Raw genomic sequence first — 15,861 nt, 5'->3', positions numbered from 1 at the left:
CAACACCAGGTTATAATCCAACAGGTTTAATTGGAAGCACTAGCTATCAGAGCCCCGATCACCGCACAACCACCTGATGAAGAGCAGCGCTCCGAAAGCTGGTGCTTCCAAATAAACCTGTTGTCGAATGTGGTGTTGTGTGATTTTTAACTTTACCTATAATGGCATTCTCTTGATGCTGGTCTTCAATTTATCCTGTTTAAAAAACCTGACAGTACCTGGGTCAAAGAAAGCAAGCAAAAAGCACCTCAATCCCCTCTGCATCAAATTCCCTGAGCTATATATTCACTCAGGCTGATCTCACCCTGGACCTCTCCTTCCTGTCTGTGTGAAGCTTACTCTTACACCAAGCTTGCGATGCCACGCCACCATATCAAGCCAGCCTGGGGTCGGTCATAACAAGGAGGGAGTTAATGTGCACAAAGTGATGCTGCTGGTTGTCTGAGGGCAATGTATGGAATGTACATTCTTGGGCAGTGAGTGTCTTGTGAACAAAATGTGAATTGAAGCCTGATGGGTGGCATTAGTGAAGCAATGGAGGCAAGATTACTGTCATTGCCACAAGCAAGGCTTCTGATTCCAAGAGTTTTACCCTGCCACTGATGAAAAGAAATAATAACTTGCTCCACCAACTTCGCACGTGACATTAGCAATTTTGTGCAGTTCTTGTACAGTTGAATTGCAATCCAACATGGCAAGCATCCAACTTTATGTCCTGATGAGTTGACACAAGATATTCCCTTCATCCTTCATGTTCTCTTTTATGTTGTTATCTCTGTGACACTTATGACATTTCAGCCTCCTACCATTTCTATTGAGCCCCTTAACAATATAATTAATGTGTCCACTTTACCCTCAGAGCCCATGACTTTGGAAATTATTGCACCTTATTTCAGAGAGCTATGGACGCTCAATTGATCATACGATTTGAGGTGGAGATTGATAGATTCTTAGATATGAGTGACATCGAGTATATGGGGATCATTGCAGGAAAACAACATCGAGCTGATCAGCCAAGATCGAGAATGGCAGAGCAGGATTAAGGCCTACTCCTGCTCCTGTGTTCCTAGTTGGGACACTGAAAGTCAGGGGTAAGGAGGGACATAGGGAGCTTGAACTAGATCGATTATGAGGTGAGGGATGGTTCAGGGAGAGATTGCAAAGGATAGATTCATAGAGTCATATAGCATGGAAACAGACCCTTCAGTCCATCAGGGAGAGTCAGTGATTGGGGAGTTCGACTTGGGGATCAAGATGGGATCAGATTTAAGCTTGATCTTGCCTGATCCAAACCAAACGCTAAACCAACAAATGTCCACCAGGTGCTCTGGTGTCCTGTCACAGTCACAAAGATGTGCAGGCTAGGTGGATTAGCCATGGGAAATGCAAGGTTCAAGGGCTAAGGTGGGAGGCCGGTGCATGGTTTGGTACTCTTTGAGGGTTGGTGCATTCTTGATGGGCCGAACAGCCTCTTTCCGCAGTGTAGGGATTCTATGATTTTCCATTCATCCTTGTGATGTGGTTCAGTTGTCAGAAATTCGGCAGAGGAATGTAAAAAATCTGCACCTTCTGACATTTAGCAGCTTCTCAAGAGAATTGTTGGTAACACTGAAAAGCCAAAGGGTGATGATTACAATGAGGTCTAATAGTTTTATTGCGCATTCCCATTATTGCAATATTCTAAATATGTCCAAAAAAAGGAAGTGATTTAATGCTGGAATATACACAGAAAACAGGAGAGAGATTAAAGATTCGCTCTCCTAACTTATTCTGATATCAATCAAATACACAATAACTTGAATCGGTGCTTTAATGCGAGATGGCAGGTTTAATTCCCTGTCACTGCTGGGGAAAGCTGTTTGCTTCAGTGCAGATTCGGTCTCAATCTGGCATTTGGACAAAGTACCCCAGAGCTATGGGTGTCGAGGGAGTGAGGAGACAATGAGTCTGTTTCTCTCTCCACAGATAATTTCAGACCTGCTGAGTTTCTGTAGCATTTTCTGTTCTTTGAGGAGTTAGAATGACATGGACAAAACAGGAATCCCTTCCCCTTCCATGTTTTAAACCAGCAATACAAATAATCCCAAGATCCAAATATCCTAACTTGCTGCCTAGAACACAGTACGTGACATTAAATGTGAACATAAAGAGAAACCAGAAATGAGAGGGAGATTTCTTTTATTCATTCATAGGATATGGGCATCACTGGCTCGGCCAGCATTTATTGCCCAACCCTAGTTACCCAGAGGGCAGTAAAGAACTAACTACACCGTGGGCTGCACAGTGGCACCGTGGTTAGCACTGCTGCCTCACAGTACCAGAGACCCGGGTTCAATTCCCACCTCAGGCAACTGTGTGCATGTGGAGTTTGCACATTCTCCCCATGTCTACGTGGGTTTCTTTCAGGTGCTCCGGTTTCCTCCCACAGTCCAAAAATGTGCAGGTTAGGTGAATTGCCCATGCTAAATTGCCTGTAGTGTTAGGTGAAGGGGTAAATGTAGGGGAATGGGTCTGGGTGGGTTGGTGCGCTTCAGAGGGTTGGTGTGGACTTTTTGGGCTGAAGGGTCTGTTTCCACATTGTAAGTAATCTGGAGTCACATGTAGAACAAACCAGGTATGGATGACAGATTTCCTTCCTTAAAGGATATTAGTGAACCAGATGGGTTTTTCTGACAATCAACAATGGTTTCATAGTCATCATTAGACTATGGCAGGTCCCCAGAATGTTGCCTGGTCTCTAGATTAATTATCCAGCGATAATACCACTACACCATCACCTCCCCTTGCCTCTCTGAAACATCTTCGGTCACACGCACTAAACAACCCCACTGCGCGTGGCCGATCACTTAAACTCCCCTTCCCATTCCGCCAAGGATATGCAAGTCCTGGGCCTCCACTGCCAAATCGTAGCCACCTGATGACTGGTGGAAGAACGCCTCATCTTCCACTTTGGGAGTCTCCAACTACATGGGATCAATGTGGATTTCACTAGTTTCCTCATTTCCCCTTCCCCCACCCTTATCCCAGATCCAACCTTCCAACTCGATACTGCCCTACCTGTCCAGCTTCCTTCCCACCTATCTGCTCCACCCTTCTCTCTGAACTATCACCTTTACCCCCACCTCCATCTACCTATCATGTTCCTAGATACCTCCCCCCTAGCCCCACACCCCTCCCAGTTATCTCTCAGCTCCCTTAGGCCTCCATCACATTCCTGATGAAGGGCTTATGCTCGAAACATCAACTCTCCCGCTCCTCAGATGCTGCCAGACTGACTGTGCTTTTCCAGCACCACACCTTTTGGCTTTGATTTTAAAAAACAGCTAATTTGACCTTAGGGGAGGTAATAGCCTAGTGGTATTATTACCAGACTATTCATCCAAATGTTCCGGGAACCCAGCTTCAAATCCCACCATGGCAAAGAGTAGAATTTGAATTCAGTAAAGAATCTGGAATTAAGGGTCTAATAATGACCGTAAAGCAACTGTCAGTTGTCATAAAAACCCATCTAGTTCACTAATGCCCTTTAGGGTAGGAAAGCTGCCATCCTTTCCTGGTCTGGCCTACATGTGACTTCAGACCCACAGCTGTGTGGTTGACCCTTAACTGTTCTCTAGGCAATTAGGGCAATAATTGGCAATAAATGCTGACCAAGCCAGAAAGGCCTATATCCATGGATGAATATATAAAAAAACTTTGTGCAGAAAGGTGTTCAGTTTACTCTATAAAAATCAAAACCAGTACTGTAACAATAGACAGAAGAAGCATTCCCATATGATAAAGCAGTAAAAATTGTGAATGGTACACACTGGGACCTCAAAATGGTGCTCTAGTATGATCAGTGTATTTAATGTGGTTTTTTTCCTGGTTTGAGTTGTCATTTATTCAGAACTCCAAGGATTAAACAGTTCAACACTTCAATGACTCATCCACCACAGAAGCATCAAAGAGCTATCCCAGTAACCGCGATGAGTGCCGTATTCTCAGAGCAATGCTCTGTAATCCATTACCACCCTGAGAGAGGGGGCATTGCAGACTGACATCTCCCTATTGCGAGAGTACTGGAAGCATGGTGAGGAACCCCCTGCAGTGGTGGCAATTCAGAGTCCAGTGACCCTCAGGTATCAATGTACCCTGGTGCTTCTCCACAGCAACATAGCGTCAGCATTGAAACAGACCAGAATGGCTGATCTGTTAACCCTACACCTTAAAGGGCCCATCTCTCACTCAATTACAACTTTCCTGCAGTCATCACATACCTCTTGTGAGTTCATAAGCAGAAGGTGGTGAGGGAGTTTGGATTCCAGACTTTTCTGGGCTGACTGAAGACAATAGTACAGTGAGGAGAGAGGGGGTGGGGGGTCTTTAAAAGAATAAATGAGTCTCACTTTCACATCCCTTCCACAGATCAAGCACACTGTGAGGTCACCTGGGATGTACCCAAACTCTTGAGCACAGGCTCGTCAACTGGTCATAAATTCCAATATAATATGTTCTAGAACATCCCAGGGGCTTTTATCTTAAAGAAAATAAAGCTTTGAGTTCCTAATTATTACACCACTCAGAGACATCCGGAATATTTTTATAGATGTCATCAGTTAATGTCAGCACAGCGATCATAAAGTAGCTATTTTGTACACAGCAAAATCCCACAATCAGTAATGAGGCGAACCTGTTTTCAGGGCTGTTGGCAATGGAGGGGAGGTTCCCTAAAGTATAAGAACTCTACACCCTTCCTTAAGTCATGCTGTGGGACCTTTAAACACTATTTAAGTTCCTAATACAGTTCAACAGAACCTCAGCTTTTTGCAGGTCCCATTATCCAATGCTCGTAAAATCCCTACAGTGTGGAAGGAGGCCATTCGGCCCATCAGATCCGCATCAGCTCTCTGAAGAGCATCCTACCCAGACCACCACCCTGCCCTATCCCTATAACCCTACATTTCCCAAGGCCAATCCACATCTTTGTGACTGTGGGAGGAAACCAGAGCACACCCGCACAGACATGGAGAGAATGTGTCACAAACTCTACACAGACAGTTGCCCCGAGACTGGAATCAAACCCAGATCCTTAGTGCTGTGAGGCAACAGTGCTAACCACTGAGCCACCGTACCATGATGTGCCTCCCCGGTAGCTCCATAGAACTGGCCTCGGGTCTTATCACAGATTATGAGTTCCAACGTCCCTATCGCTTGTGCAAAAAGCAACGTTTAGAGTGTGTCAACCACTTTCACTACCTTTGTCACAGATCCCACTGCAGCTGATGTTGACTTTAATCAAAAGTTTAAGTTGGTGTGATATAGCGGATACATCTCCCTGTGATTTTCATTTCCATGGCTAATATATCCTTCCTGAGGTGTAGTACACAAAACCAAATGCATTCAGAGATTAGAAGCTGGAGAGCTGCCTAGCAATAGCTGTTTAACTGTTGCCTGTTTTCTACAGAGTACAGATTATCTGCACTGTTTCACTTTCTTCCGTCTGAATTTGAACACAGGCAAAGTGTCAGCAGCTAATTCACAATGTTATAGGTACCACTTACATGTGTGCATAAGGTAACGCATCTAAAACTCCATTCAAAAAACCCACCAGTCCACATGAAAAACCTTGATTCAACATAATTTTCGCCAGTAGTCATTTTAACTCTTGTCTTTTCTCATTTCAACATGCTGCTTCACATCATTCTGACAGTTAAGTAGGAACACGGTTCCACCTCCACCTCTGTTTCAGCCCTGGCACATCCTGCTGATCTTAAATCACATCTCAACTTAGGTATAACCCAGAGAACTGTCTCGTATTGTAAATTTGCAATTTACAAGAGAATATGTGTGGGCCAAAGTTTGGCAGATGGAGTTCACTGGGGGAAAATCCAATCTCATCCACTTTGAAAGAAGGAACTTAAGTCAGAATATTTTGAGGTTTGTGAAAAGACAGACATATTGCCGAAAATGTTCCTCATGCGCTCAGAGAATTATAGGTTCCCAGGAATATGAGGTTTGTGTCTTTTTTGAATAACGGGAGGGCTTGGGGAGCCTATAGTTCACCACTGCTTTCTACAATGGCATTCACCTTGGCAAATCAAGATCAAGTTGCCAACCAATCAGTACCCTCTCTTCTATTAGAAAAATTGTTGTGATCAATTGAAATTTGGCATTCTTGCATTGGTCCTGATGAGTGTAGATGAGAATCTTTAGCAAAGTCTCACTCCTTTCTGTGCACTGCACATTTTGTGTACCAAGGGATATTTAATGGTGAGGAGACAAACAACTAAAAGCCAGAGGTCAAGTTACATTAAAAAAAACACAAAGGCAAATGGTGTTTGTGCTGAGACGCTTGGAGGACAAAGAGATGGGAAGAACTGATGTTCTATTATATAGAGTCTTGGTCAGATGCTACCTGGAGCACCGAACATAGAACATAGAGTATTACAGCACAGCACAGCAATGTTGTGCCGACCTGTGAGTCCAGTCTGAAGCTGATCTATCCTACACTCTTCCATTTTCACCCATATGTTTATCCAATGAGCATTTAAATGCCCTTAAAGTTGATGAGTCTACTACTGTCGCAGGCCAGGCATTCCATGCCCCTACTACTCTCTGAGTAAAGAAACTATCTCTGACATCTGTTCTGTATCTATCACCCCTCAGTTTAAAGCTATGTCCCCTTGTGCTAGCCATTATCATCCGAGGGAAAAGGCTCTCACTATCCACCCTATCTAACCTTCTGATTATCTGTGTTCAGTTCTGGGCAGTGAACCTCAGAAAAGACTTGTTGACCTTGATGCAATGCGATTCATCAGTATAATACCCAACCTCAACACACTAAAGTACCTTAGCTTGTGATCAATTCAGCCTAGATAGAGTCATAGAGTCATAGAGATGTACAGCACGGAAACAGACCCTTCAGTCCAACTCGTCCATGCTGACCAGATATCCTAAATAAATTTAGTCCCATTTCCCAGCACTTGGCCCTTATGCCTCTAAACCCTTCCTATTCATATACCCACCCAGATGCCTTTTAAATGTTGCAATTGTACCAGCTTCCACCACTCCTTCTGGCAGCTCATTCCATACACGTACCACCGTCTGTGTGAAAAAGTTGTCCTTTAGATCCCTTTTCAATCTTCCCATCTCACCGTAAACCTATACCGTCTAGTTTTGGACTCCCCCAGCTCAGGGGAAAAAAAACCTTGTTTATTTGCCCTATCCATGCCCCTCATGATTTTATAAACCTCGATAAGGTCAGCCCTCGGACTCCGATTCTCCAGGGAAAATAGCTCCAGTCTATTCAACCTCTCCCTATAGCTCAAATCCTCCAATCCTGGCAACATCCTTGTAACAGAATTTATAGCGTCATGCAATTAAAACAATATTTAGAACAAACTAAGATTGCTGTTAGGTTTTGGTTCATTAATAAGTAAATCCAAGAACTTCTTTTAAGTCACATTCTCAAAATAACATAAGGTTTAATAAAAAATGGTAACATCTCAGCTCGGACAATGCATTAAAGGTGTAAGGTTAGAGTCTGCTTGGATTCCAAACAAAGATAGTGAAAGTGGTTGACACACTCTAAAAGTTGCTTTTTGCACAGGCGATAGGGACGTTGGAGCTCATAATCTGTGATAAGACCCGAGGCCAGTTCTATGGAGCTACCGGGGAGGCACGCCATGGTATGGTGGCTCAGTGGTTAGCACTGTTGCCTCACAGCACTAAGGATCTGGGTTTGATTCCAGTCTCGGGGCAACTACCTGTGTAGAGTTTGTGACACATTCTCTCCATGTCTGTGCGGGTGTGCTCTGGTTTCCTCCCACAGTCACAAAGGTGTGGATTGGCCTTGGGAAATGTAGGGTTATAGGGATAGGGCAGGGTGGTGGTCTGGGTAGGATGCTCTTCAGAGAGCTGATGCGGATCTGATGGGCCGAATGGCCTCCTTCCACACTGTAGGGATTTTACAAGCATTGGATAATGGGACCTGCAAAAAGCTGAGGTTCTGTTGGTTCTATTGCCAAAGGAGGAATTTATAAAATGTCACATGGATTGACTGCCTGCAGGTTGTGTGCTTCTTGAGCAAAAATAGAATGTATCTGCATTCACAATTCTGCAAAGTTCACCCCGTAGATTTATATGTGCATGTGAGGTAGCGAGAGAGAGAAAATGGGAGCGTGTGTGTGTCTGTGTGTGGTCACCTGTAGTGTGACATGAACCCAAGGTCCCAGTTGAGGCCATTCCCATTTGAGGCTATCAGCCTCTGCTCAGCCACTCTGTGTTGTTTCGGATCCCGAAGTCTGCCTTGGAGGACGGTTACCCGAAGATCTGAGGCGAATATCCCTGACCGCCGAAGTGTTCCCCGAGTGGAAGGGAACATCCCTGTCAGGTGATTGATGCGCAGTTATCTGAGCTGAGATGTCAACATTTTTTTTATAAAACCTTATGTTATCTCCAGAATGTCAGAAAAGATTTACAAGGATATAATAAAGTTAAAAATCACACAACACCAGGTTATAGTCCAACAGGTTTATTTGAAGCACTAGCTTTCGAAGCACTGCTTTCACCTGATGATGGAGCAGTGCTCTGAAAGCTAGTGCTTCCAAATAAACCTGTTGGACTATAACATGGTGTTGATGTGTTTTTTAACATTGTCCACCCCAGTCAAATACCTGCACCTCCACACCATGAAGTCCATAGAGATCATGTCCACTGCGCTGCCCTCATCAATTTCCTTTGTTACTTCCTCAAAAAACTCAATCAAGTTCACAGACAACTTCTCACGCACAAAGCCATGTTGACTATCCCTAATCAGTCCTTGCTTTTCCAAATACATATAAATCCTGTCCCTCAGGATTCCTTCCAACAACTTGCCCACTTACCAATATCAGGCTTACAGGTTCATAGCTCCTTGGCTTTTCTTTACCACCTTTCTCTAATAGGAGCATCACATTAGCCAACCTCCAGTCTTCCGATACCTTGCCTGTGGCTATCGATGATACAAATATCTCAGCAAGAGGCCCAGCATTCTGGGAGGAGGAGGGAACAGAGTGATGTGTTTAAAAAGGGAATCCTTTCAATTTATCTGGATGAGTGCAGCTTCAAAACCATGCAAACATATCTACACCATCCAGTATAAAGTAGTCTGCTTGGTTGGCACCACATCCACAAATATCCATTCTGTCCACCACCGATGCTCAGTAGCAACAGTGTGTACCATCTACAAGATGCTCTGCAGAAATTCACCATAGATCCTTAGACAGCACCTTCCAAACACAAGACCACTTCCATCTAGAAGGACAAGGGCAGCAGATACATGGGAACACCACCCCCTCGAAGTTCCTCTCTAAGCCATTCACCATCCTGACTTGGAAATATATTGCCATTCCTTCACCGGGTCAAAATCCTGCCATTCTCTCCCTAAAGGCATTGTGGGACAATCCACAGCAGATGGACTACAGTGGTTCAGGAAGACAGGTCACCACCAGCTTCTCAAGGACAATTAGAGCCAAGCAATAAGGGTTAGCTCAGACACCCGTCTCCCATGAACAATTAAAAATAAATCTTCAAAGAATTTGATAAGATTGGTTCAGAAAACTAATTTTCCCTGTTGAGGCAATTTTGGGGGAGGAGGTGGGTGGAAGGGGGAAGGAGGAGCTGGATCTTAAATTTAAATCTTTCCCAATACGAAATTAAGAAGCACCCTGTCACATAAAGGGTAGTGGACGTCCAGAATTGACTCACTCACAAGGGCTAGATGATGGGTGACGACTGAAGCTTTCGAGACTGGGGTCAATCAGTTCTGTTAGTTTGAGATTTGGGGCAAAGCTGAACAAGATGGAGATGAGGTACAGACCAACCATGATCTCACAGCCTCCTCATCGTCTCCCTATGAAGACTGGAGGGAATGTTCCCATTTGAATGCAAACACGCTGGAGGAACAGCTCAAAACCTACATGGGTTTCCTCTGGGAACTCCGGTTTCCTCCCACAGTACAAAGATGTGCAGGTTAGGTGGGTTGGCCATGGGAAATGCAGGGTTACAGGGATTGGGTGGGTCTGGTGTGGTGAGTGGGTGGGTGAACTGTAGAGGGTTAGTGCCAACCCAGTGGGCCGAACGGCCTCTTTCTGCAGAAATTCTATGAATCAGTTCTGAAGAAAAGTCAAATCAGACTCAAAACTTTAACTCTGTTTCTCTCTCCACAGGCCTGCTGAGTTTCTGCTTTTTGTCACGGAGCAGGTTCTGGTAGAATTGGAATGGGATGGGATCAATGGATCCACTACCTCTCGGTTAAGGGGCTTAAGGACAGAGGCTACTCACAAAAACAACTGGCAGCTCTTTGTTAAACAGAGACATGATGTGTTTGTGGGCACAAAACGGAGCAGGGTTAGATCTGCAGAAACTGAGCACTGGGTGTGACTGTAGACCTCAGCAGAGTGTATGCCGAGTGGTACATCTGAGGTGTGTGAGAATGAACACTGTTTCATGCTCACTCATGAAGCAAAAATATCAAAACAAATTATCTTCTTAAATATACACACAGCTGTATAATTATACATTGATATCTGCTGTATGTTTTTTTTTCTGACAGCAATCACGGATTTATTTTGAATGTAGAGTGGTTTGGGTAAATACAGAAATCTGCTAAACAGACACGCTTGTTAAACGTGAATTTCCCAATGTCATGATCAAAGCAGGAAGCAATGTGTCCAACACGACGTTAGGTCACTGAATCTCAACCATCCTCCAAGTATGGATCCCTGTACAAAATGTAGGATCAGGCACACCATCCTTCGCTTCCCACTGCCACAGAAACCAGACAATTTATGCCTACCAATGACGACAGAATAGGCTTTTTTTATGCATGCATGGGATCTGCGCACCTCTAGCATTTATGTCCATCCATGATTGTCCACAGGGAGATTAAGAGTCAACCATGTTGCTGTGGGTCTGGAGTCACGTGTAGACCAGACAAGGTAAGGATGACAGTTTCCTTCCCTGAAGGACATTAATGAATAAGATGGGGTTTTCTGATAATCAACAATGGTTTCACCTTTAACCCTTTCACTCATTCAAAACCTCACATTGTCAAAGATTTTGAAAAGAACTTTCCCTCCCGCTCCCGGCCTTTCCTGGGATATGCTCCTATATGGATTTCATGCTATCCTGCACCTTCACCAGGTTGTATGTGTGTAAATGACCACTCCAATATTTGTTGTCTGTTGGGAAACCTCTGCATTGCTTTCTTCATATGTTCATGTCCTTCTCTTTTGTTACCTCCCAGAAAGGGTAGCAAACTACAAAATGAACACAACGCACATTGGTTCCCAATAGCCAGCAGGGTGTTTCACTTGTCCTGAGATGTGGGCACTACTGGCTGGGTCCAAATTTATATTTATTGAATTACTGTGGAGAAGGTGGTAGGGATTGCAATCTTTCAGATGGAGGAACACCTATACTGCTGTTAGGGAAGGAGTTCCAGTATTTTGACCCAGCGACAGTGTGGTGATGTGGTTATGTATTTCCACATCCGGATGGTGAGTGACTTGGAGGGGAACCTGCCGATGGTAGTGATCCCATGTATCTGCTCCCTTTGTCCTTCTGGATGTTAAAGGCAATGGGTTTGGAAGGTACTGTCAAAGGATCCTTGATGAGTTGCTGCAGTGCATCATGTCATGCTGTTGCTGTGTTAGTGTTGGGGGAATATGGAAAGTGATGAATGTGGTAACGACCAAGTGGACTACATTGTCCTGGATGGTGTCAAGCTTTTTGAGTGTTGTTGGAGCTGCACCCAACGAGACAAATGGGGAGCATCTCATTGTAATTGATGAACAGGCTTTGGAGAGTCAGGACATAACTTACTGCAGTATTCCCAGCCTCTGGCCTGTTCTTGCAGCCACTGTATTTACATGGTAAGTCCGGTTCAGTTTAAATTAAGATGTGGAGATGCTGGTGTTGGACTGGGGTGGACAAAGTCAGAAGTCACATGACACCAGGTTATAGTCCAACAGGTTTATTTGAAGCCACAAGCTTTTGGAGGGCTTCTCCTTCATCAGGTGAAGTCACTTGTGAAGGTACTTCACCTGAGAAATGAGCAACTCTGAAAGCTTCTGGTACGGTGGCTCAGTGGTTAGCACCGCTGCCTCACAATACCAGGGACCTGGGTTCAATTCCAACCTCAGGCAACCGCCTGTGTGGAGATTGCACGTTCTCCCCTTGTCTGTGTGGGTTTCCTTCAGGTGCTGCAGTTTCCTCCCAAAGATGTGCAGATAGTTGGATTGTCCATTCTAAATTGCCCAAAGTCTCCAGAGATGTATGGTTAGATGGATGATAGGGTAGGGGGATGAGTCTTCGGAGAGTTGGTGTGGACTTGTTGGGCTGAATAGCCTGTCTTCACACTGTAGAGATTCTGTTATCCAATATCTTGCAGAGGTGTGAATTCCAGTTCCCATTTGTGGGCCTTGCCCAGATTAGGGTTTGAGGACCACAGCACCTAATTCACACACACAGCTGCTTCCACTGAGCAAAGGGGTTGCTGCATCTTTGTGGTAATTCTGACCAAATTGTTGCTGTATCTTGGTTGTACCGAATGGACAGTGCCCACAACACACAGCACCAAGGAGAGTGAAGAGCAGGGGTTACGCTGACAGGGGTCAGCCTTCATTTATATCGAACACCACATTAAACTCATAGCCTATTCTTTAAAGTTCCAGCCCCACACAGTGAGAAAGAACCCAGTGTCATTTATCCCTAAATGCACACCTCTAAGGAATGATTTAATTCCATCGAGTTTACAGCACAGAAATAGGCCATTTATTATTTTAGTGCTGCTTCTGAGACATTGTGGTCAAGTTGACGGTTTAACTTTACTCTAACACAACAGAGAGACTACACTTCAAAAGTACTTTGAAGTTTGTGAAGCACATTGGGATGTCCTAGCCAGTGTTAGACAATAGCTATGACTGATCTTTATATAATCATGAGAATAAAAGTCTCATTGGTGTAAATACAAATCACGACCTGAAACAACATTCCCTAATGCATTCTTACTATTTCTGTCAGATACATTATGGAGCTGTCTTCCCTTTTTAAGATGATGACAGATTGGGCTGTGTGCTTCTTAGTTATGTTTCTCCCCGCTGGTCTGTATCATTTCAGATTTCTGATGGTCAGCATTAATCCCACTCACGCTGCTGCTCCTGATGAGTTAAAACCTAAACATGTTAAACGCTAGGCTAAGCACTCATTGTTATTGCAGCTCATACACTGAAATGTGTCAAAGGCTGCCAACATAAGCTAAACAAAAAATCGTACTTACTGTACCTTATATCCGTGCATGTGTTTGTTGGAGGTCATTTATAAAAAGGCTTACACAAGAAACTTCCTGAACATTGATGCATAATGAAGTCGCTATGTGTTTCCAGTAGGATGTCTTAGGTGGTCCTTTAGACCCACTGTCTCTGTCTGTGAGTTACAAAACGAGTTGTTCTTGCTGTAGAGCACTCAACGTTTATTTTAAACCCTATTGGTGTTGGAACATAATGGTCGTGTTACATTTACTGAATGAGGCAGCACCCAGTGCCCCTTTTCTGTTTGCACAACCCCTCCCCCGTTGCCAGGAGTCGGGTTGGTGGTTGGTGTTACAGCAGGGCAGCTTCCAAGTCGTATATTTCTTGTTTTCTCTGAGAAGTCGCTGCGCCAGCCTTTGTGGTGTCGCCATGCAAAACATCGAATTTCTACTCGGGCAAAGTCCACTTCAAGGCAGCAAGAGTCAGGCAAACACACAGTGGGCAATGACCGTTTAATAATGGCGTGCTTTTCTGTTTCAAAAATGCAAGCTAGAATTCAGTCTGGGGAGTTGGAGGAGGTGGGAGGGAGGATGGGGGATCTAATTAAAGGGCTTAAAATCAGAACATAATCTGAATGCCCTCCTCACCTCATCAATTCTCTCTCTGCCTTTTAGGGACTTCTTAAAAACATCCTCTTTAACTTCATAATTAGCCAGTTATTCAAATATCCTCCTTCTTTGCCCACTAGCAATTTTTACATTCTATACAAATTTTTATTGCACAGCATTATGACGTGCAGGTTGAATTACTCCCCAGATCGATATTATTTACGCCACCTCCTACCTCAGAGTGGAAGCCAGTTGTTTGGGTTCACCATAAAGTGCTTAAAAATGGGTAGCGATCAAGGAAGGCAGCCCCGATGAGAAAATCCCAAGCAAATTCTAACCTATCAACGTTGGCAGTGAATCGCCCCTGGCATTGCCTGTTGGCGTCATTGCTGGGAGACTCAACAGCCTGTGCCCACACACCACCTTCCGGCCAGAGTTTGTAACAACATCATTATAGGCAATCTGTTTACATCCAGAATTCCCAGTCAAAGGACTTAAATAGGTGGTTGCAAAGTGATTTTGTTTTGAGAGAGAATTGACCACAAATTATGATAAGGAGAAGGTGACTTTGAACATTTTCAAGATTTGTAATACTATATCGAGTCAGTTTATTTTCGGAGGTGTCTATTAGATGTTATTCTATGTATTGACGTTCTGTAATTTGCAATAGGATGGGTCTTTTTCCAACGCACCCATGTTTATTTCTCATCTCGTAAGTGCCTTCAGTTTCCTTGCTGTTGATATCTCCATGCACTGTTGGTTGTTAAAAGTTAAGTCAAGTCTCCAAATCAACAGCAATGACTAGGAGGGCAAAACATTGGGGTGGCACAGTGGCTCAGTGGTTAGTATTGCTGCCTCATAGCACCAGGGACCCGGATTCGATTCTAGTCTCGGCCGACTGCCTGTGTGGAGTTTGCATGTTCTCCCTAAGTCTGCATGGGTTTCCTCCCACAATCCTAGGATGTGCAGGTTAAATGGATTGGCAATGCTAAATTGCCCATAGTGTCCAGGGATGTGCAGGCTCAGTGGGTTAACCATTGGAAATGCAGGAATAGGGTGGGTCTGGGTGGGATGCTCTTCGGAGGGGTGGTGTGGACCTGATGGGCCGAATGGCCTCTTTCCACACTGTAGTGATCTTGGAAAGAAACTCCCTTCAAAGTACTTCCATTGTACTTTGGTGCCTCGAACATTCAGAACCAGCAGATCAGTAACTCGTCTATGGGCCATAGGTGAGAAAGCTCGCTGTGGCTGACAGCGTTGTGTGGGCAATGGGATCACTCAGCTGGGGACATGGATATTAACAATGAGCTGAGAGTACCTTGAGCAGAACAACACTGAACCCAGTCTGAGGATTTATATCTCGATCAAGCGCAGACTCAAAGCACTGAGTCAGGACATGCTGGAGAGCAGACGTAGGGTTTGATTTGTGCCATCAGGTTAAGAAGTTTGCTAAATGTCAGGTATAGGGTTAAAATTGTGCAGAATAAGGGAACAGGTGTTGCTTCTGCAAAAGTTTACATTATAAAATTAGGCTGCACATGCCAATACTAAACAATGAGAACCAAAAACAGGTAGAATTATCTGTGACTAATAGGGCAGAGCGACCGTGTAGCAGGATGTACCAGTAACAGGAGAATAGTGTGCCAGTCTCAGGAGGGATGTGGCCAATGGATGGAATTTAGTTTGGCAGGATGATCGCACGAAGACAGCCAACTATGCCAGGATAGCCACATATAAGGAATGAGATAAATAAGAGTAAGGGGCGACAGGCTTAGAGTAATGGGAGAAGTAAACAGAGGCAGAGAGATGCTAGACAAAGGTGGAGTGAAGCTAGAGCTTGTGATAGGCTACATGCTACAGTAAAGGTAACCAATGGGGTGAAAGGGAAGGACAGAGAGACGCAGCTGAACACATAAATCAGAATGTAACCCTCAGATTGGGGCGCTTACTCATTAGTCACCCGTTCTTGCAAGTACCTA

At 44.4% G+C, this 15,861-nt stretch overlaps 1 protein-coding gene across 1 annotated transcript in view; it reads right to left on the bottom strand.

Moving 5' to 3' along the window:
- LOC122540199 (alkaline phosphatase) overlaps nucleotides 1-13,524 on the bottom strand; it is a 152,018-nt gene extending 138,494 nt beyond the window's left edge. Inside the window, exon 1 of the mRNA XM_043675573.2 lies at nucleotides 13,309-13,524. The gene's annotated coding sequence lies outside the window, so the exon portion shown is untranslated. The remainder of the gene's footprint in view (nucleotides 1-13,308) is intronic.
- Nucleotides 13,525-15,861: the final 2,337 nt, after the last annotated feature.

This window comes from Chiloscyllium plagiosum, unplaced genomic scaffold, assembly GCF_037043375.1.
Source record: "Chiloscyllium plagiosum isolate Xiang-an unplaced genomic scaffold, Cpla_swu_hap1 HiC_scaffold_37, whole genome shotgun sequence".
Taxonomy (NCBI): domain Eukaryota; kingdom Metazoa; phylum Chordata; class Chondrichthyes; order Orectolobiformes; family Hemiscylliidae; genus Chiloscyllium; species Chiloscyllium plagiosum.
The sequence above is the reverse complement of the archived record's forward strand: the minus strand, read 5'-3'. Positions and strand labels throughout refer to the sequence as shown.